Consider the following 22,867-nt stretch of genomic DNA (forward strand, 5'->3'; position numbering starts at 1 on the left):
AATTCAGGAAGAACCACGTGGACAGTGTGTAGAAGAAGCCTGCAGACGTGTATCTGCCTTCACATGATACGCCCGTATCTTGTCTATATCTTGCTGAGGCCAAACGAGTTTGACAAGAAGCCAGCTGCGCATGCATGCATTTTGCCATAATGTAGTTCTTGGCATTTCTGAGGTGCCAATTATGAAGTGTTCATTAGAGGGCTGAAGAGAAGTGGTTGCTGAGTTTTGTTCAGTCTTGAAGACAATGTGGTGTAATTTGAATGATATAAATTATAGTTTGGTTAAGACAGCAGCCTAGTTTGAAGAACAACAAATGTGCCCGGTATCCACCTGGATTAGAGGATTTGTTTTCATACGATGAAGCATAAGAATAATAGAAGCAATGTCAAAAATATCAAATAAAGCATGTCTTGACCTGTTATCTCTGGTTACCACCAACTGCCTCACTCCATTTCTGCACTTATATTGAGCTTTATTAAAATCGCCCTACCTCTATTCTACCTTACGTATCCCACTCCCAAACCCAGGAAAGCCTGTATCACTTCAGAGTTAGTCTGTGTAAATTAAAACTCCGTCACCAAACCCATGGGTGAAGCAAATGTCACCTTAAAAAATGTGTCAATCTCTCGAGTTGAGTCCATTTAGATCCACCTCTCACGTAGGTGGGAATGACTTACCTCAATCAGAGGAAGTCAATTCACTATCTTAGCCCACTGTTAACTTCACAAATATGGACATGAGTCATTTGGCACAAAACTAATTAATTTGTGTTCCTGGGACAATTTGGCATATACATTAAAAGATGTTCATGGATTATTCATGACAATTCGCTAACAGTTGACTGACACAAGATCAATTTTATGTTAAGATGAAATCATTCCATGCCATTCCATACTGACTTAGGGAAGTTGTGATTCCTTGGTAAGTCATTTTCTGCAGTTAAGAGGAGTATTTCCTCATCAGTTTCACAAATCTATTGGACAAAAAGGACTTAAGGCCACATACTATTTACTGGTCGCCATTTGAGAATATTATTTTTTTACAACTAGTAAGCATTTTTACAAACCGACATATGTACCATTAGGTCAGTTGGTAAAAAAGAGAATCTGAGTCACAATCCAACCTACCTAATAAATAACCATTACATAATAACGTCTCAAAATGTAACTCAATTCATTTGGCCCCAATCACGGGTTTTGTGAGCTTCAAGGGCCCACAAGTTACCATGTCTGTGACCACTTTTCACTTTTTTTTTTTAAGTGAAGTCATTTTTCTTTCTTTTTTACATGTAAGAGTTGCCAGTGGTCACCTGGAGCACTGCCTATCTTTCAAACTTTTTTTAAACCTTCACAAAGAGGAATCTGTCCATTCGTGAATGGGTTACCACCTCCTTTAAGGTGTCAGTAAATGTCAATATTTTATGACTGGATTTCAGTCACAAAACACTGATAGACAAGATACGGATTTGGTTTTTGGAAGGGATGCCTACAACACGCCTCTTCCCGATACTAAATCAGTATCCATTTGAAATCCCATTTCAGGAGTCCGAATAATCTTTGGACTCATAAAATGAGATTAGAGCATCGTAAAATGTATTTTAATGGTCCCAAACCCAGAATCTGGGTGTTCACATACTTAAAATGCTTAGAACACCTAGCCCTTTAAAACTGGGCGACAGTGCCCATACTCCACTGTCAAAGTCTTATATGGGATTTTCTGTTTTCCTCTAACTATGCCAAGTACAGGTTTCTTCCTTATTGTACCACATTCTTTGTGAGCATAATGCAGAAGAGAATGTTGCTGTACGGAGGGGTGGGGGGTGGGAGTGTTGCACAAACATACCTCCCTATTGATGTATCAAGTTCAACAGCAGGAAGCAAGTTTGGATATTCAAAGAAATTAGTATGCAAATTACTGGGCCTGTGGGATTTGTACAACCTGTCAAACAAGATGAAACTTTGTCTCAACTAAGCTGTTATTATAAAATTTAGAGATTCCCACGAAAGAGCGAAATAGAGAATTCTGAAGTTAAAAGAAGAAAAATGTTTGAAGAGGGCAGTAACACCTCACAGAAGTGACTATCATAAGGACAATCTGATAAATGGAGGTGGCAATAGATACAAATGGGGAGACAGTCTATTTGTATTTATTTATCTATTTAGATAAAAAAAAAATGGTTTTCCTAGAATTTGGTTACTAAAACACTGTCATTCATTTAAATAAGATTTTTTAAAAAAAAGTATATGCTGTCTAAAATATATACTAATTGAATAAGGATTACACAAAATTAGCATAGGATCAGCATGTGGTTTTTTGGACACAGCCTTGTGTAGGAAGTTCAATGTCTTGAGACTCTTAAAATAATTATTTGTGCCTTCAACAATATGTTAAGCAATTTGTCTGTATGAATGTCCACTATCAATTCAAACAACAAGCTTTGATAGTCCACACTCACTAATTTTGACAAACAGGGGCTGTACTGGTTATGCCAAAGGCAGTACTAAATGTCATAATAAGTAAATGCATCATTATGTTATCTTGGGCGGGTGAAGCAGCTACAAAAATAGATTGTTCAATTTGAATTTTGTAAATAGCATATTAGATATTTTGAGAAACCTTTCTCTGCTGCATCCAACAATGCAATTAATCAATAGTTTTCAGGAGTTAAATGATTTATCTTTCCAAGCATTAATAGATGACCCTGCCATGAATGTGGGTAATTTTTGTTCTTATGGACTTTTGAAATATTTTTTATTAGATAGCCGACTATTCCAGTCATATTTTCTAGAGAAACCATCACAGGAACCTTATCAGGACTCTCTGTTCAAGATGAAACAATGCCCTTAATCAACTTCAAATCCTCCAACAGTGTTGGTGGCTCGCCAAAGTTTAATAAAGATAGAAGAGCTTGGCTGCTCACACTACAGAGTCTTGCTTTGACACCTCTCCAGGACTCCTTTTAATCTGTTCTCCAGAAATCTAAGCAAACCAGTAACTCTTATCTCATAGAAATTGAATCATGGTTCACAATGTAATAATTGTTTTTATGGTTCAAGAGTACAACAACCTGTTGTTATTTTAATCACCAATTCTCTGTAAAACCATCTCTGCACAGATTTTTCCATGTCATGCATTAATGAAAACGTTGCCAGGAGTGGGAAAGAAGAGAAAATACTGGGATGGCCAAAGTAACACCAAGAAGGCTGGAGTCAGGCCATGTAAAATTCATTTAAATACAATGGTACCTATATGGAACTCATTTACTTAATCAGAGGGTATCTTGAAAGTGAGTTATGGTATCAGTCGCTCCCGACCTACCTTGGACACCACCCCTGGTCTAGGGCCCAGCGGATATGTTTAATTGGAAGTTTGATCTTACAAGCAAGCAAAGATATAGCTACTGAGGTGGGCACTTATTTCTAATCCGCTTATATCGACCCTTCAGAAACATTAAAATATCTGTTGCAGGAAGCATGGTGCCAGACGCTAGAACACCACTGTTTTTGCAATATTAACTTTACAACAATGGGTTCCCCAAGAAATACATTTCCTGTAAAAGAATTACAAACGGGCCATGTGTGGAAATTGCAATGCATGCAATAAATAAAAGCACACTGCTATTTTAGTAGGTCTTGATGCGGGGACTTCGCTGTCAATTAGGTAATAACTGAATCCTTCGACACATATCGAATGGCAATCAGTTTACAGCCCACATTTAGACAATTAGAAACATAAGCTTATAAGATAACATTACAAGTACCTCCCTCCTACCCTCTATTATCTGTGTTCTTGCTCCTATACCCAGACACCCACCCTCTGTTGTCCTTGTGCTTATCCCAGCCCTTCCCGCCCACCCTCTGTTGTCTTTGTGCTCCCCATCCCCTCTTACATGTCCTATTCCTCCACCTCTGTCCTTGTCTCTCAACCTCCCTCCCAGTGTGTTGCCTCGTCCCTCAACCCACTCTTCTGTTTGCTTAAAAATAAAAAAAAATAAAAAAACACGAGCGAAGAGGCAACATTAAGGAAAGACGGAAGAGGGCTGGAGAGGAGGACAGGGTGGGAAAAGCGGGCAGGCAAGAGGGAATGGGGAAGAACACAACTAAAAAAATAAAAAAAGAATGACAGCAATATGACGTGGTCAGCAAAGATACTTTTCTAAAATTCGTTTTTTGCCGTGCTGCTGCACACCATGACATCAGTACGGGTTAACATGGCACAAAAATCAATCGGGCCCAAGTGGGCAGGTCCTTGGCAAGCCTCTTTAAAAGAATATTTAACAAACCAAAAGCCCTAACCCAATACTCTAAAGGATATCATATCTCTTTTGTTTTATTTTATCTTGCAAATGCTTGACTGACGCTCATTTGCGCACCACTACGATATTGTACATTTTGGAAACTCAATCCCTAAGTTAACTATAACTCACATCCTTGCCGTGCCACGCTAATTACCCCAGATATTACATCATTCATGACTTCTTCTATGACATCATTGATAATATCACTGTAGTATTTGCAGTAAAATTATTGAAGAGAAAACTGGGCACGGACAGGGCGCAAGTTATAGTTATCTTAGGGCATGAGTTATAGTTACTTGAAATAACTAATAGCTGAATTTCTATGGTTTTGTGCATGTGAAAACTGGATCTAACTACAATGACCCTGTAACCTTTAGTAATTTTAGTGAAGTTCTAAGGTGTTTTTAATCACATTTCCTAACTATAACATCCCTGTAACCTTTGTTTTTTTGTGTATGTATATATAAAGCTATATTTTATATATATATATATATATATATATATATATATATATATATATATATATACATATATACACACACACATATATAACAATTCAAACACCCACATATATTTAATTCTTATCTAATAATTTTGATATATAGTTCTACTTACGATTGCACTATTTAAAATGCAATCTATTTGTAATTCCTATTTAATGTAATTTATTTTATTTAATATTGTAATTTACCTGCGAAGTAAAAACATGCGAAGAAAAGGTCTTGAAACTTACCTGCAATTTAACAGATGTAGAGCATACAAAGTAATAATAACATGAATTTTAAGGTTTAGTTTCTCATACAATGTATCACTAAGTGTACTGGAACTGGCCAATGATGTTGGGAATAATGTTGAGGATCATGCAACCAGTATGGAATCAAACGGTTGTGCCTCACTGAAAAATAATCAGGAATTCACCCTTCTGTGGGTTTATGACATCAACCTTTGTATTTGTATTCCAGGGATTGTAGCAGATGAATACAATTCATAAAACTCTGGACATCTCTACCTACAAATGTGTGTCACCAGCATATCGGTGGTAGGTAATGCCTGAATTACACAGCAACTCACAGACTGGCGCTATATATACAGTTTAAAAAGAGAGGGGCTTGGATATAATGTTATAGGAGATCCCTGAGAAGAGTGGGAGCAAGAGAAGGAATTCTCAATCCTTATGTATTGTTGGAGACAATCCAAGTTGGAAGGGAACCTATTGAGTACTTGACAGTTGAAGCCCATTTGAATTTTGGGGTGTCAAGAATAAATCCATGAATGGTATCAAGAGCCGTAAAAGAATCACAAAAGGGCCATGTGTGGAAATTGCAATGCATGCAATAAATAAAAGCACACTGCTATTTTATTATGTCTTGATGCGGGGACTTCGCTGTCAATTAGGTATAACTGAATCCTTCGACACACGTGGAATGGCATGCCAAGTCAAGAGTCTCCTTTATCCAGAATGTAAGGAGCAATGTCAATGATATATACAAGGCAGTCTCACTATTACAAACTATCCTAGGTGTGTAGCTATAATTGTCTCATATATGCATACACAGCTCCCTACAACGATGGCTTAGAAAGATAGGACAGATACAGGCTGTAACTGTTAAGGTCATCAGAGTGAACAGTAGGTCATTAACTTATGATGTGGACAATTTAAAAAAAAAAAACCGGTGAGTTCACTATGGTATAGCGAGGAGTGTGCTTGATTGATGGAGCTGGGTCTAAGGTAATGGCTTACTGTTTAGAAACTGTTGCATGGACAATGTCAGTCAAGTCGTTATATGGTTTAAGGCCAGGTAATGTGAGTTTGAGATACTTAATTAAACATCATCCACATAGAAAGGGATTTCCTGTGGAAGGTATGAGAGATAGGTGTAAAGGATACTGCAAGGTCAGATCAAGGTTTCACTTTTTATACAAACAAACTCAGCATGTTCCTCACATTTGGAAGGAAGGTCTTCAGGATGGGTACAAGATAGGACTGCACATTTTCCCTCCATACCGTTTGCTTTAATAATGAAACCACGGTCATGCAGGGTGAAGGTGGAAGGTCTTTACAAATCAATCAATCTACCGGGCCAACAACATATCTCACTATATAGAGATGATCTGATGCTGTATCTTAGCGATGTACAGATAGACAGGAGTGCATTATGGGAATTCCTACTGATTTAGTGCGACAAAGTCTAGTGGTGAAGTGGGGCGAGTCTCCTTTACTTATTTACAATTATTTTGATAAGCCTCCGGAGAACAATATTAAAGGAGACTAGTTTGATACTAGGAGGGCTAATAAGGGGAAGCATGCTCAGATAGCACTTGATAGATTCCAATTTTTAATCAGTGCAGGAGGTCTGGATGTACCCAATTCCAGGCATTAATACTTTGCAGCTAGCAGCTACAGTGGATTGCAAGACAGTTATCATGGAAACTCAGTGAGACCAATACAGTCAGCCAAGGCCTAACACCAAAGAAGGCTGCATAGGCATTGCTGGTGGGGGCGCAACTGGGCTTACTCTCTGGACTGAGTCGGAAAAAGGTCAATATTGCTGGAAAAAAACAAGATCCAGTAAGGCAGCAGCTTACATGCCTTATATACCCATTTGGTGCCTTCATAGGTTTCAGATTACCACTGGCAGAAACAACACCATAGCCAGCAGGCAGCCAGTCTACTGAGAGCAGGAGACTGAAATGAATAGGGTGTGCTTCAGACATTCATAGGCCGCAGGAGATATCAATATTTCAGCATGACAGTTCATCATAAATAGACCACTGATGGAGATGGCAAAAACAACATGAGCCACACAAGCCTCTGTCAGACAGGGTGTTAATACTGTTAAGACATAATGACTGTAGGAAGTGAATCCTCATTTTATGTTTGGTACTGAGGAACTCAATGCGCTACAATTGGAGTAATTTGTAGCAAGAATATTTTAGCGCTCAAATGACAACTGTCCTGGATTTGAGAAGGACTGGCCATTTTTTAGGTCTAGCCTAAAACAGAGCATGTGTTGTTGCAAGATATTTTGTTAGCTTAAAGGGAGCTTAGAGCCTGTCCACTGCTTACCACTGACTGGCTTTATTGTCACACAGCTGGCTCCTGTTTGGTCAGCAATATGTCAGCTTCCTCATTGTGTGTTTCTCCCTCCCCTGGAACATGGCCCAAGTAATGCTTCCTTTCTTTTTGAATGTCCTTCCACTGCTCCCCCTTTCAGGCCAGCGCACTCTTTTCAACTACTTGCAGTGCTCCCTAAAAATGCATGTGAGCGTAGGCCACCTCCCCTTCATCCCCAGATCTGCTCCATGTTGTTGCTAACTCTGTCCTCCTCCTGCATTGTTGCCCTTTCAATGATGCTTTGCCAGGCCCATCCTCCTTCAGTGCTACTGCTTGACCTGTCCCCCTTTTCTGAGTTGTTGCTTCCACCACCCTCCTCTGTCGTTATTTCTTGCCCCGTTCCCATGCAGCCTTCTGCCAGATAAAAAAAAGTGATATGACGAGGACAAACCTGGCACTCATAGCACTTTTCCCCCTAACTTTTAGCCATGCTGCACACACATCTGCAGTACACCATGACTAAAACACATGGAGAAAACCAACAGCTCTTGCATAGGCGAGACCTAGTGGCTCTCCCAATGTGCATTACATTATGGTCTGGGTACTGGAATGAAGGAATAAGCATGGTATCACAGACGGGTAAGACAGGATTAAATAAACCCGAGATGCTTTGACTGGGTGTGACTCACACACCAAATAAGAGTAAATCCAAAAACAAGTTCCTTGCCCTTGATATCATACTGGCCAAGAGGTACAAAGTGGTTATCAGAAGTAAGAAAACAGAGAATGAAAGCACTGAAACTGCAGCATAACAATAGCGTCTGGAGTCCTCATTCAGTATTGTGGAAGCATTTGATGTACTGATGTCCTACCGATATTGTATCTTTGTAATGGGCACTCACCGGTGCCCCTTTTGTTATGATCTACAAAACCTAATAAAATGTTTAAAAAAAAAAAAAACAATAGCATCTGGAGAAACTCTTAAAAGTCACAGCATGGGACACAATACCAATATAATTGACAGAGAAATCAGAAACTAAACCTCTTCGAAGTAGCAGTTCCAGTTATAATATGAATCGTCTTTCCTGACAGTATGACAATAATATCACGGAGAAGGGCAAATACAAAAGACATATGATCACACATCAGAGTGAGGGAAAAGGGAGTATGATGGTATTGAACTAATATTAGGAAAACATCACATGGCAATACGGGACCCGACATGAAAGAAAATACCCCTCTAGACTAAAAAGACCAATCCTATAGCAAAACGCAGTTTACCTCTTGGCAAAAAAAAATTCTTCTGCACATTTTTTTTTTTTTAAATCAGATCAGTTTAGTGGTTAAATTAGGGAGTAGATTATCGATGAACACTGTTTATGAAGGGATTCATTTGAAATAGAAAAAGCTGAATATATTATAGATATTTCTAAAAGTATGTATTAATACCATATTAAAATCATAATGAAATATGTTTATTTACAATTTATGCAGAGGTGTTAAAAAATATTTTTTTATATCGAAGCCTACCTAACAGCACAGCTAACAGCATCTTGTGGACATCTGGAAAGCTTTGTTGGGAATGCATTCAACCAGTTGCTTACCACTGGCTTTTTGGTTTGCAACTCACATTTTCTTGCTTTCTATTTGCTGGTTTTATTTGTTTAGGGCTGTCCAGCTTGAGTTTGTCCCTTCCATTGCCCAAATCTTATCTACAGAATCCTTCTGAGTGCTCTGTTTTGTAAACAGGCCTTTAAATCTTGTACTTATCTAGTCAATTTGCTGTGCATTCAAAGACAGAGGTCAAATGTCAGGCTCGGTCTTCAGAGGGAGCTTGGTGTTTACCTTTCTTTCTATGACTTGAAAGTGAGGGGATTTATGTGACAATCATGATAGCTACTCAGGGTAATTCTGGTCATTTTTAAGTGTGGTGGGAACAAATATTTTAATACCCTCAAAACCAATCAGTACACTAGGTGATGACATTTCCACACATTATCTTTTTTGTGCTGAATCCTTTTATTAGTAAAACTGTATGCCTGTGCAAATGTAATGGTCATTTCAATTGAACATGTATTGTCAGTAATGGCAGTTTGCTACCATACCATGCATTCTCCACTTTACCCCATTACACTCTACACCAGCCCACACCACTACACTACTCCACACTATGCCACTCCACTCTTGACTCTATACCAATGCACTCTACCCCACTCTATGCACTACTGTACTCTATGTCATTCTACTCTGCGACAATGCACCCTGCGACACTGCACTCTACTCTGTACCACTTCACTATATGCCATCCACTCTATGCCACTCTAATCTACTCTGTACCACTGCACTCTATGCTACTGTACTCTACTCTACTCTGCACCACTCCACTGTGCAGCACTCCACTCTACGCCACTTCACTCTGCTCTGAAACAATCTACTCTGCGCCACTGCACTCTACATCACACCACTCCAAACCTCTCTGCTCTGTACCAATGCTCTCTAACCCAATGCAGTATATACCACTTTACTCAAAAACAATGCACTCCAAGCCAATTTACACTGAACTTACACTGAACTCTATGGCACTATACTCTACAACAATCTACACCACTGCACTCCACACCACTGTACTCTACGTCACTGCACTCTATACCGCTCTACTATACACCACTGCACTCTACAACAGTCTACTCTGCAACCTGCAATCTATGCCCTGCACTCTACTCTCGACCACTCTACGCCAATGCAATCTACACCACTACACCCTACGCCACTTTACTCTGCATCACTCCATTCTAAGCAACTGCACTCTCTACCCTGCACCACTACACTCCGCTGTGATACACTCTACGCCACTGCACTCTACGCCACTGCACTCTACGCCACTGCACTCTACGCCACTGCACTCTACGCCACTCTAACCTATTCTGTACCACTGCACTTTACAACCCTGCACTCCAGGGCACTCTCTATGACGCTGCTTCACTGTACTCTAAAACAATCTACTCTATGCCACTGCACTCAACTCTATTTCACTCTCCACCACTTCATTCAAAACCAATACACTCTACACTAATACACTGTAGTTTGCAACACTATTATATGCCACTGCACTCTACGCCACTCTATTCTACACTGTGACAATGCACTCTGACACTCTAATCTACTGTGCACCACTTCACTCTACACCACCTCACTTTACACTACTCTGTACCACTTTACTCTATACCAATGCCATCTACTTTATTATGCATCACTGCACTATACACCATGCCAGTGCGCTCTACACCACTCTACTCTAAGCCACTATTCTATGCCACTCCTTTTCCCTGTACCACTTCACTCTACGCCACAATACTCTGCAACACTCTACGCCAATGCATGATACACCATTCTATACCATTGTGTTCTACATCACTAGACTCTAAGCTACTCTATTCTACTATACACCACTGTACTGTTCGCCACTACACTCTACACCAATGCACTCTAACACACCCTACTCTGCAAGATAATGGAGTTGCAAGACTGTGCTCTCTGCCACTGAACTCCATGCTACTCTGCACCACTGACCTTTATGCCGCTACACTCTACACCACTCAACTCTATGATAACTCTGCACCACTGCACTCTACACTTCTGCACTCTCCTGCACTAATTCACTCTACTCTGCGCCACTGCACTCTGCCCCACTCGTCGTCACTGCTCATACACCAATGCACTCTACACTTTACTCTAAACCAATGCATTCTAAGCCACTGCACTCTATGCCAATCTACTGTGCATCACTATATTTTATGCCACTTCACTCTACAACACTCCACGATGCTCTACTCCACTATATGACAATCTACTTCACTCTAAGCCACTCCACGACACTATACTCCACTCAATGCCACTCTGACACTCTTCAAGCAACTCCCTCTACACCACTCCAGGCCACTTTACTCCACTCTATTCTAGGACACACTACTCCATGCCACCACACCCCTCTACCATTCCACTTTACTCCACTCTATGCCACTTCATTCTACGACAATTTACTCTACGCAACACACTTTGCCATTCAACTCTTCTCTACACCACTCCACGACACTCTACTCCACTCAGCTGTATGACACTGTACTCCCTCCACAAAACTCCACAACACTCCATGCCACTCAACTCCACACCCCTCCGTGACTATACACCACTCCATAACACTCCATTCTACTCCACTACATACTACTTTATGACAGTCCACTCCAAGCCACTCTCCTTTACACCACTAACATATAGCCATGCTGAACAGCAGCCAAGCTGGTGTACAACATGGTTAAAACATATTGGCAAAGCCAATAGCTCTTGCATAAGTGAGACCGATTGGCTTTGCCAATGCTTGTTTAGGTTCTCCTTCTGGCCCGTAGATTCCTATAAGAGAAGCAGAAGGGTTCGGGCACCATTTCCACCTCAATGTGCGCATCTTTCTATCCTTCGACCTTAAGCTCTCTGGTGAGCCACAGTGCCAGTTTTTGAGGATTCTTTTTTCATATGCTTTAGAGGGGCAAGTTCACTGAAGATGCCATGCATTTTACAATGTAGTGGGAGATAAATAGGTCACTATCTAAAGGGGTGGGAGAAGGGCTAACTGCAGACCCGGTTCAACTGTATTGTCAAATAAATTACATGAAGAACCTTATCATAGCATAAGAAGGCAGGTGAGCATATATAACTATGAGTAGCAGATGGTGGTGGAAGATGCAAGACATTCTTTGACAGCATATCCATACAACAAAGTGATGTGCACTCACATTACTGAAGTATACAGATCGCTACCAGTTTAAGCTGATTTGGCAACTTATTCCTGTTTGAGGACTACTCATCTCACTGACAGATCAGAATGGTGAAGTTTCATTCAAAGGAAGAGACAATGATAGAGTGAAAGTAGAATTCACATCTATGAGTTTGACACAGGAAGAGTGGTATTTTACCATGGTGAGTAGGCTGGGGCTTTTGGATCATTCCATTTGTTCATAACCTGAAGTTCAGTATGTATTAGCATCAGGTCAAGAAGCTTTACCAGCTAATGGGAGAGAAGATATGAATTAACTTGTACTGAAAAGAACACTAATTGCTGAAGGGGGTCCTTGATGGCCAACATAGTAATCCGCCATACGGTTGTGCCTGCTTTATGCCAGAATCTTCGAATATGCGCAAAGTCAAATAGCATGTGTGCGAGGCAGGTGCTTTTAGATTTGCATCTCCAGAGTAACTTACTGTATGTTCTGACCCAGAGGAATCTCATCATGATTTATTATTTCTTCAAGAGACTTCTGCTCAGAAGGATTTGGGAGTGTGGTGCGAGGGTTAAGTATGGTGAGTGTGAGCATCATTTTGATGCATGAATCTCCCTAAAAGTGAGGTTTAATAGAAACCACTTCAACCAAAGTTATTATTTGGATGTTAAACTGTTGCCATTGCCATAAACTAGTATATAAAATGGAAAACTCCATGTTCTAAAGCTTTAATAACTTGTTTTACATTTCTCAAAAGAATTCATAACCATACTAATGTTTGCAGTAGTCTTCAAAATCAGAACATATCAATCTTCTCAGCTGTTTTACTGTGTGTTTCATAAAACTGAAAATGTGTTGGTATGACTGAGGGATGAGGAGTAGGGATGATGGATGAGGAGTAGGGATGATGGCTGAGGCATGAGAAGTAGGAATGATGGAAGATGGATGATAAGTAGGGATGAGAGCAGGGATGAGAAGCAGAAATGAGGGATGAGAAGCAGGGATGATGGAAGAGAAGCAGGGATGAGAAGCAGAAAAAAGGGGTGAGAAGCAGAAATGAGGGATGAGAAGCAGGGATGATGGAAGAAAAGCAGGGATGATGGAAGAAAAGCAGGGATGATGGAAGAAAAGCAGGGATGATGGAAGAAAAGCAGGGATGGTGTATGACGGATGAGAAGCAGGGATGAGAAGTGGGGAGGATGGAAGAGAAGCAGGAATGATGGATGAGAAGTAGGGATGAGAGATGAGAAGCAGGAGTGATGGAAGAGAAGCAGGGATGAGAAGCAGAAATGAGGGATGAGAAGCATGGATGGTGGAAGAGAAGCAGGGATGAGAAGCAGAAATGAGGGATGAGAAGCAGAAATGAGGGATGAGAAGCAGAAATGATGGAAGAAAAGCAGGGATGATGGATGAGAAGAAGGGATGATGGATGAGAAGAAGGGATGATGTATGATGGATGAGAAGCAGGGATGAGGGATGAGAAGTGGGGAGGATGGAAGAGAAGCAGGGATGAAGGATGAGAATTAGGGATGATGTATGATGGATGAGAAGTAGGGATGATGTATGATGAGAAGCTGGGATGATGGAGGAGAAGTAGGAATGATGTATGAGAAGCAGGGATGATGGATGAGAAATTGGGATGACGGATGATGGATGAGAAGCAGGGATGACGGATGATGGATGAGAAGTAGGGTTGATAGATGAGAAGCAGGGATGAGAAGTAGAGATAATGGATGAGAAGCAGGGATGAGAAGTAGAGATGATGGATGAGAAGCAGGGATGAGAAGTTAAGGATGAGGAGGATGATGGAGGAGAAGTAGGGATGAGAAGTAGGGATGAGGAGTGAGGAATGAGGATGTCCTATGCATATTCCAAAGGAAAAAAGTAAATTGCCCCCTATGAAGATGATCAAGTCACAAAAGTAAGGAACTGCGTGTTATTATACTGCAGGTAACACACGTATGACCAGGAAAGATCAACTGAGGATAAGACACTTCTTTATTGCAAAACATGTATAAATTCAAACAAGGTAATGCCCCTTACTTCAATTTTACCCAATTTTGCATATGTATTGGTGCGCAAGCCTACGTTCGAGAAATTACGGTGTGCTGTTCATAGGAAGTTACACATACGCACAGAACATGAAAATTCCACAGATTTTCAATATCTCAGTAGACAAGACTATAACATTCATGCTGTGTTCTCCGTTTGTGAACACTTCAATAAAAATGCTGAAACTAAAAATAGGTCCGAGTCAAGGTGCCAACCCAGACGTCAGCCTGATCCTGAGAGCATGGCGTACTTAGCACAGTAGTCTGTATTCTTCAGAAACATTTTTCCGTACAAAAGGTCAGCTCATTCTGCACACTATTTCCCAAAACTATTTTCCTTTGCTTCAACTGTTCTGAACTTCAATAGACCGGCCTGGCTAAAGGGTACTCCCTCAGAAAACAGCAAGATGCGTCTAAAAACCATGCGGTCTCGTTAAGATTTAGCTTTCAGACAGCACTAAAACTCTGTAGGCATCTCATAAACAAGACTGTCTGTTACCCAGGATTTGACAAACTACATACTCACAAGCCTAAGCTCGCTGCCGCCAACAAGCTTCCAAAACTGTTGCAGAGCACGTTCTTTTCACATCCTGTGCAGTGCTCTAAAAGTAAAAACACCTGGCTATTATACTCGACTAATACCGCCCCGAAACAGCAATGCTAAACATAATAGTGTGTCAACCCGCATTCAGCCACCTGAACACAGCACTCATCAGTGACCGTCCCCGCAAGGGAATTCTCTGACAGAACCACAGTTGACAAACACCAATGCAGACAATAATTACATGGTGGTCTACCATCAAATGTCAGGCCTCTATTGATTACACAATACTTAAACAAAATCCACCATCAAACTGCAGTATCACAGAAACGGCTGTTCCATGGTTCCTCTCCCTTCCTGTTCAAGAGGGAAGTGCATTGTTCTGACATTTCTTATCACCTATAGGATACCCCCTCTTCATAGCCCTCTCTACAACATTTGGATTATATGGTTTCGCAGGGGATCCTTTTCATATCCTTACCCTGTGACACCTGATGATGCATTTGTACTGGCCTCCCACATTGCGTTGGCTGCCATCTCTCACACACACACACACACACACACACACACACACACACACACACACACACACACACACACACACACACACACACACACACACACACACACACACACACACACACACACACACACACACACACACACACACACACACACACACACACACACACACACACACACACACACACACACACGTTTCCCCTCACTAAGTGTTTTCATTTTTCTTTATATTATTATGACTCAATTCAATAACTTCCTTTTTTCCTTGTTTCTTACCCTCCTAATCTTCTGTCCACTCTCTTTCCTCCCGATATTTATACAGGTGTTGGTTGCTTGTGCAGCATTCCTCAGTCTCTCCGGCACATCCCATGTCCTGATGATGATCCCGGTACTAATTGTGGAATCGAAACATCGTCGACTTTAGTTCCCTGACTCACAGTGTTGTAAGTAAGTTAATGTGTACGAGCATGGGCAACATATGTATAGGACTTAATTCTGTATTTCTGATATGTCACAATGAACTTGTCTAAGGACGGTTGTTTTTAATGCCTTTGATTTCCTAAGCTATTTGTATATTAAATAAATGTAAATACCATTTTGAAACAAAGTATTCACCTGTTTTCACAGATTTCATTGCATTGCAACTCTATGATTATTATGTTCATCTTATTTAATTCAGGAACCATTGTTCCTGTAAAGGTTAAAGAAGTGGCACATTTGGACCAGTTTTAGCATCTACCAACAGTGGTTACATGGTTTTGGTTATCTTCATATCCTTTTGGCTCTGCACATGTTTTTCTCCATAGATTCTATCAACTTGCTATTGTTTGCATTTCAGATGTCTTTGGAATTCTTCAGTGTTGTGGCACTTTTTATGTAGGTGCCCTTTTCTGCAGCCTTCGCATTAAGTTCTATTCCTCTAGTAGGTATTCCACATGTAGCCTTGCATTTTATCCTTGTAGGGTGCAAGGGTGGTTATGCTAAAAGCAGGCTCTCTGTGAATAGATTCTTTACATTCCATGTGTTCTAGAAATACCAAAATCTGTCCTATATGAGAATGTTACCAGAACTTATAAATGTCCATTCACACACATTAAAGTAAAGAAACTAACAAAGAACTATTAAACAGGATTTGAGAGGTCATGTACCCACTCTTTCAGTTCTCCTTTTAGAAGTCTGCAAGCCTTAGAAGCCACAAAGAACGCGCTGCACTATGTAGTCTGAAATAATAGTAGTTCTGCACATTTCTGAATAATGGCTTGACACAAAAGCATTGCATTAAGAATACTACGGCATAACAGAGCAGTATATGCTATAATAGACATTTATATAACTCCTGTTCTGTCATTAGCATGGCTTTGCAGCACTAATGGAATCAGTATCTTCTAATTCATATTTTGAATATTTTATCACCGACTGACATTTGGTTTGTTAGCTGCAACAACAGTAGTGTATTTGTAGTTTAATCATTAACAAAAGGATTTTCTTCAATAATTAAAAAAACGATGAGTTATGAAATAGATATGATAGTTGGTCTTGCCAAAGTGTTTAGATGCATCAGGGTTAATTTGCCTGTCTATTGCTCTACCGATGCCTCCTTGGTAATATCACGCATTGATCTGCACACAGCCATATGCACAAGTCAAAAGAAGCAGAAACCAGACATGAAGATTAAGACGTTCCTCTTTTTCGTTAAAAAAATACATATATTTTCATTTTGCTTGTTTAAAAAAACTCATTATGGACAAGCAAAAGTAGATCAGAACATTTGGCATCATCATCATCAATAGATGAAAGCGTAAACTTAAGCTTCCACAGCTGCACACAACAGGAATAATAAATCAATAAATGAAAAAGATGTACAATTTCCATGAAGATGTTTGAAGAAAGCAAATCTCTTTATTCCCTCCTTCTTCATTGATGAACTTAAAAACAGTAATTTATTCCAGCTCCCAGCAAACACACTGTGGATGTTAGCCTCAGGCAAACTAACAGTAGGATAAACAAAGGCGTGTACACCTGATCAGTTAGCTATTCTTAGCTCTAGCTTAGAAACAAAGTCACAAACGTCCAGCGAGAAGGGTGTGTCACAGCTAGCTGTAGAGTATTTGCTTTTTCTGTTTTCACCTCATTACTTTCTTAAGCACACTGAGTAGTCTAATTTAAAATGTGGATTCTTTCACGAACAGGATACGTTCAAAGTGATGATGTATTTACAAACATCACCCTCAAAAAATATTCAGCATTCAATGGAACAAAATATTTTTAAAAAACAGAAGGCGAGAATGTGCGTTTGTCTTTGTAGTATTAATTGCAGATTATGGCAAGGCAGTGCCCAGCACCAAAGGGAGTGCTAGAACGCTAATGGAGAGGTATGCAGGAACAGGAAACAAAGTCAATTGTTGAAGGGAAAACTCCAAAAGGGATAACAACAAACTGGGCATATCAAAATGATACACGGTTCAAAAACAAGTTATATAAAAAAATATGTTGGAGACATTCAGGTTCCTAAATGATACCAAACCTATACAATACATGTATCTGAAGGGGAAGTACACCTAGAATTAGGGGGCACTATATGAGACTGGGGGGGCATAGGGCCACCAAATATATTCTTAGAATTAATATTGACGGTTGTGTTATGTTCATCACTTGAAGTCTTTAAGAGATTTCAGTTCTTTTTTTTTTTTAATTCAACCAAACTTTATAGAGACCTGGATGTACAACCAAGGTAGTACCAACTTTATATGCCATTAGTTTACTGACATCCACTCTGAAATCGTGATAGGAAAATGATATATGAATTATGATAATTTACAAATAGTAGTTGTATCTAGTGTAACTTGCACAAGCCTTCCTTTAAAAAGTATGTTCATAAACTTCAAAGAGTAAAGAGCCATGCTACCTGACCAATATTTGGCTTGATGCATCTTAATCTATCCTGCCCACAGTGGCTCCCAGGAAACTTATCAAGATTTTTTTACCAAGTCTCACAAAGATGAAGACAATGGTGCACCACACACACACACAGTGCATAACAAGCATTGGCAAAGCCAATAGGTCTACACAAGAGCTATTGGCTTTTGCAATGTGTTTTGCCATGTTCTACATCAGTGTGGCTGCTGTTTAGCATGGCTAAAAGTTAGTGGCTTGGAGTGCGAGAGTGGAGCGGGGGTACTAGAGTGTGACAGATTGGATTTGTTGGAATGTTACAGAGTGGTGGAGGAGTAGAATGTCAAGAGTTGAGGGGAGTAGAGTTCAGTGGAAGAGAGTGTCGTAGATTGGAGTGGGGTGGAACAGGGTGGAATGGATTGAGGTAGTGCTTTGGAGTGGATTGAGATCATGGGGTGGACTGGATTGGACTACAGTGGGGTTGAGTGGGGTGGGTTGGGTGGATTGAAATAGGGTGAGGTGGATGGGACTGGGGTGGATTCGAGTAATGTGTATTAGACTGGACTGGGGAGGGTAGTTTGGATTGGAGCGACAGAGCTGGGGTAGACTGGCCTGGAGTGGGTGGATTAGCTTGGACTGGATTAAGTTGGAGTGGGCTGGATGGACTGAACTGAGATGGGGTGGGTGGATTAGAGTACTGGGGTAGATTGAAATGTGGTGGGTGGGTTGAATTGGGGTGTGGTGGGCTGCAGTGGCATGAATTGGATTGGATTGGGGTGGGGTGGACTAGATTGAATTGTGGTGTGCTGGATTGGGGTGGACTGGATTAGGGTGGATGGGAGCGGATTTAGGTGGGGTGGTTTTAGTGTGGTGGGGTGGATGGATTGGATTGGACTGAATTGGGGTGGGGTGGACTGGTGTGGGGTGGAGTGTTGTAAAGTGGATTGGAGTGGGGTAAGCCGGATGGATTGAATTGGAGTGTGGTAGCCTGAACTGGGATGGGGTGGGGTGGAATGGAGTAGAGTGGGGTGGGGTGGATTGGAGTAAGTGGGGTGAACTGGAGTGGATTAGGTTGGATTGAAATGTGGTGGGGTGGATTGGATTGGGCAGCAGAGGAATGGATTGGATTGGAATGGGGCGGGCGGATCGGCGTGTGGTGAATTGGATTGGGGTGGGGTGTGTTGGACTGGATTTGGGTGGATTGGATTATGGTGGATTGGAGTGCATTGGGGTGCACTGGGGTGGAGCGGTTTTACTGCAGTGGGGTGGTTGGATTGGATTGGAGTGGACTTAATTGGGGTGGGGTAGGCCGGATAGATTGGATTGGAGTGTGGAGGACTGAAGTGGTGTGGGGTGGAAAGGGGTAGACTGGGGTGGAGAGGAGTGAATTGGGGCGGATTGAGTAGAGTGGAGAGGACTGAAATGTGGTGGGGTGGATGTGGGTCGGGTGAACTAAAGGGGGAGAACTGGACTGGATTGGAGTGGGGTGAATTGGACTGAGGTGGACTGGATTTGTGTGGGGTGAACTGGACTGGAGTGGGGTAGGTCGGATTTGATTGGAATGGAGTAGAGTGGATCGGAGTGAGGTGAATTTGAGTAAGGTGAATTGGTTTGGGTGAGGTGAAATGGTTTGAGTGGGGTGGATTGGACTGAGAGGGGTGGATTGGACTGAGAGGGGTGGATTGGAGTGGATTGAATAGGGGTGGCTGCATCGGAGTGGATTGTGGTAGATTGGATTAGAGTGGGTTGGCTTGGAGTGGGGTGGATTTGATTGGCGAGGGGTGTACTGGATTGAGGTAAAGTAGATTAAGGTTGTTTAGAGTAAAGTGGATTGGACTGGAGTTGGGTGGATTAATGTACTCTGGAATGGAGTGAAGTGGATTGTATTGGAATTGGGTGGACTGGATTGGAGTGGGGGGGCTTGCAATGGAGTGTGGTGGGTTGGATGGATTGGAGCGGGGTGGACTGGACTGGGTTGGGGTGGAGTGGATTGGGGTATGGTGAGATGTATTGGATTGTGGTAGATTGAACTGAAGTGGACTGGATTATAATGGGGTGGACTGGAGTGGGGTGAAATGAAACGGTGGGGGTGGATTGGGGTGAGGCAAGGTGGAGTGGGGTGAGGCAGACTGGTTTGGATTGGAGTGGGTTGTTTGGGATTAGAGTGGGGCACATTGGAGTGGGGCACATTGAAACGGATTGGAGTGGGGAAGGTTGTTTTGGACTGAGTGGGGCAGACTAGAATGAGGCAGATTGTTCTGGTTTCGAATGGGGACAGATTTGAGTGGGGTGAATTGGATGGGAGGGGGGATTAGATGGGTGTGGGTGGACTGGAGTGGGGTGAACTGGGATGATGTGGGGTAGACTGGATTGAGGTGAGGTGAGGTGGAATGGAGTAGGTGCATTGTTTTGGGATGGAGTGGAGAATATTGGAGTGGGACAGACTATTTTGGATTGGAGTGGGGTAGGTTGTTTTGGATTAGAGTGGGGCAGATGGGAGTGAGGCGGACTGGAGCGGGGCAAATAGTTTTGGATTAGAGTGGAGCGACTTGGACTGGGGTGGATGGATTGGATTGGGGTGAGTGGTTTGGACTGGGGGGGTGAGATAAAGACGGGTGGATTGGAGAGGGTGGACTGAGTTGTGTACTGCATGATTATGTGTTAAAGCATCATTTCAGAAAATTACACATAATAAAAAAAACAATGTAGCTTTTCTAGTTTTTGAACAATTGTCATCTTTTGAGAAGAGCACCCACGAGTAAAAAGAAAGAAAATATGAGTGGAAAGTGAGCAAAGATGACTTCCCAAAATAAAAAAAAGCTAGCCTTTATAAAATAAAACTTTGCAATTTAGTTTGCGCTGCTGAGCACGTTTTAGCCAGTCACAAGCCATCTGTTTGCAAGGCACTAGAAGTTAAAAAGAACAAAATAGCACTCGATCACATTGGGAGCAGAAGACGGGCACTAATTAAGTGGAATCATTCCGTGCTTGGTGCCTGCTCCACAAAGAGGAACGGAAATGATGCCAGACCTGCCTTGAGGAATTACGAGGCTGAAAAGACGAGTATCTCGCAAACCATCAAATGGTGAGCGACAAGCGGGCTCCAGGCCATTTACTTTACACTACAGTCTCTCAAGCGAGATGCATGCGCTAGCACATGCACTCGCAGGCTCGACCCCAAATAAAAGATCCAGCAAAAAAACATGGCCATACAGTTACTTGGATGTGGTGGGGACAGTGTACAGCTATCAAAACCTTATCCACCGCGCTGTGTTATTATACTACTGCGGATAGAGAAAAATGGGCCAAAGTCACAAGAGCTGTAGGGCTGAAAACTGGATATGGGAAGAATACAAGGACCCACTGTTCTGCTACATAAAGCACAGACATTTTTCTGGCATAGATGTGCTCTCAGTAAAGAAATGCTTTCCAGTTACCTCATCTACATAAAAACACAAATGCTAACACGATCTATGACAAAAATCGGTAACTGATCTTCTCAGTTGAGAAGGCCTGGTGTGTACCTGGTCTCTATTACAAGCAGCCTCTTTTTTGTAATAATGAATAGGGAGAATGCTCTGTGAGCCAGAAACTGACAGATTGTGTCAAAGGGGTTTGATAAAGGCACAAAGGTTCAAAATTAGATTCTACAAGAAATCTACATTTATCCAGATATAGCATACAATGGTTGACAGATTTCATTATCCTCATACGTCTATTCCACATACATTTATATCACAAAACTCAGGCTTACCATAAAGGAAAAGTAACACACTGATTTTACAAGAAACAAACTTTGAATCTGATAAAAATGTGGATAAAGAAAACAATAAATGATTGTTGTTCTCAGACTATATTGGGGCAACTTTAGATTCAGATACATGCAGTCCTGGAAATGTAAACAATTTATTCCAGTACTCATGATTTAGGGGTCAAGGTGTGCAGTGGCAAGAGGGTGGAATCACAAGGGGTGGAGTTATAAAAAGCAGAGTCTGACTGTCAACCTATACATTTATTTTCAAAAACTCTGCCACAAAGAAATTTGCAACAAGGACAAACGCTACATTATATCTGTTCTGGCTTACTCGTTTGGTTACAATGAGTTGTATTTTAAAATATTAAACAGGTTAAGGTACCTGCTGCAGAGATCTTTGTGTTTCTAGCAATTTTCAAGGGATGGTAATAATGGTAAGATAACTCTGGTGGATAACGCACTAGCTAGAAATAACCAAGATTTGTTTAGTCACAGTTTTGACACAAAGTCCGGACTTCTACTTACACAAATCCCACACATACAGAAAACTAGATCCGGTGGGCATGCCTTCTCCTACATCACTCCCAAAGCATGTAATGACCTGCGACTACACATTAGAGCCTCCTCCTCACTTCTTTAATTCCACAAGATGCTGAAGACATTGCTTTTCGAATAATTGCACCAGGTCCTAGGTCACCCTAGACTCACACCCCTTAAGTGGCAGGATACCGTCCCAGGTGATAATGTGCTCTACAGATCTGCATAACATTACAAATACTGCTGCGAAACACGTTGTTTAGCATGCAGATCACAGATGAGTATTTTAAATAGACAGCCCTGTGGGTTACTGCTTTTTGTGACAGGGATACTTTTGGTACTTGAAGTTTGTAAGTTGCAATAGTTCTAATATAGAACAGTGAACTATGAACAAGCATCGTTTTACAACCTTATTGTTCTGTTTCTCAATCATTCATTATTCTACG

General features: G+C 41.3%; 1 protein-coding gene across 2 annotated transcripts in view; it reads right to left on the bottom strand.

Moving 5' to 3' along the window:
- LOC138250038 (charged multivesicular body protein 3) overlaps positions 1–22,867 on the bottom strand; it is a 331,776-nt gene that overhangs the window by 298,680 nt on the left and 10,229 nt on the right. The window lies entirely within an intron of this gene.

Source organism: Pleurodeles waltl, chromosome 1_2, assembly GCF_031143425.1.
Source record: "Pleurodeles waltl isolate 20211129_DDA chromosome 1_2, aPleWal1.hap1.20221129, whole genome shotgun sequence".
NCBI classification, from domain to species: domain Eukaryota; kingdom Metazoa; phylum Chordata; class Amphibia; order Caudata; family Salamandridae; genus Pleurodeles; species Pleurodeles waltl.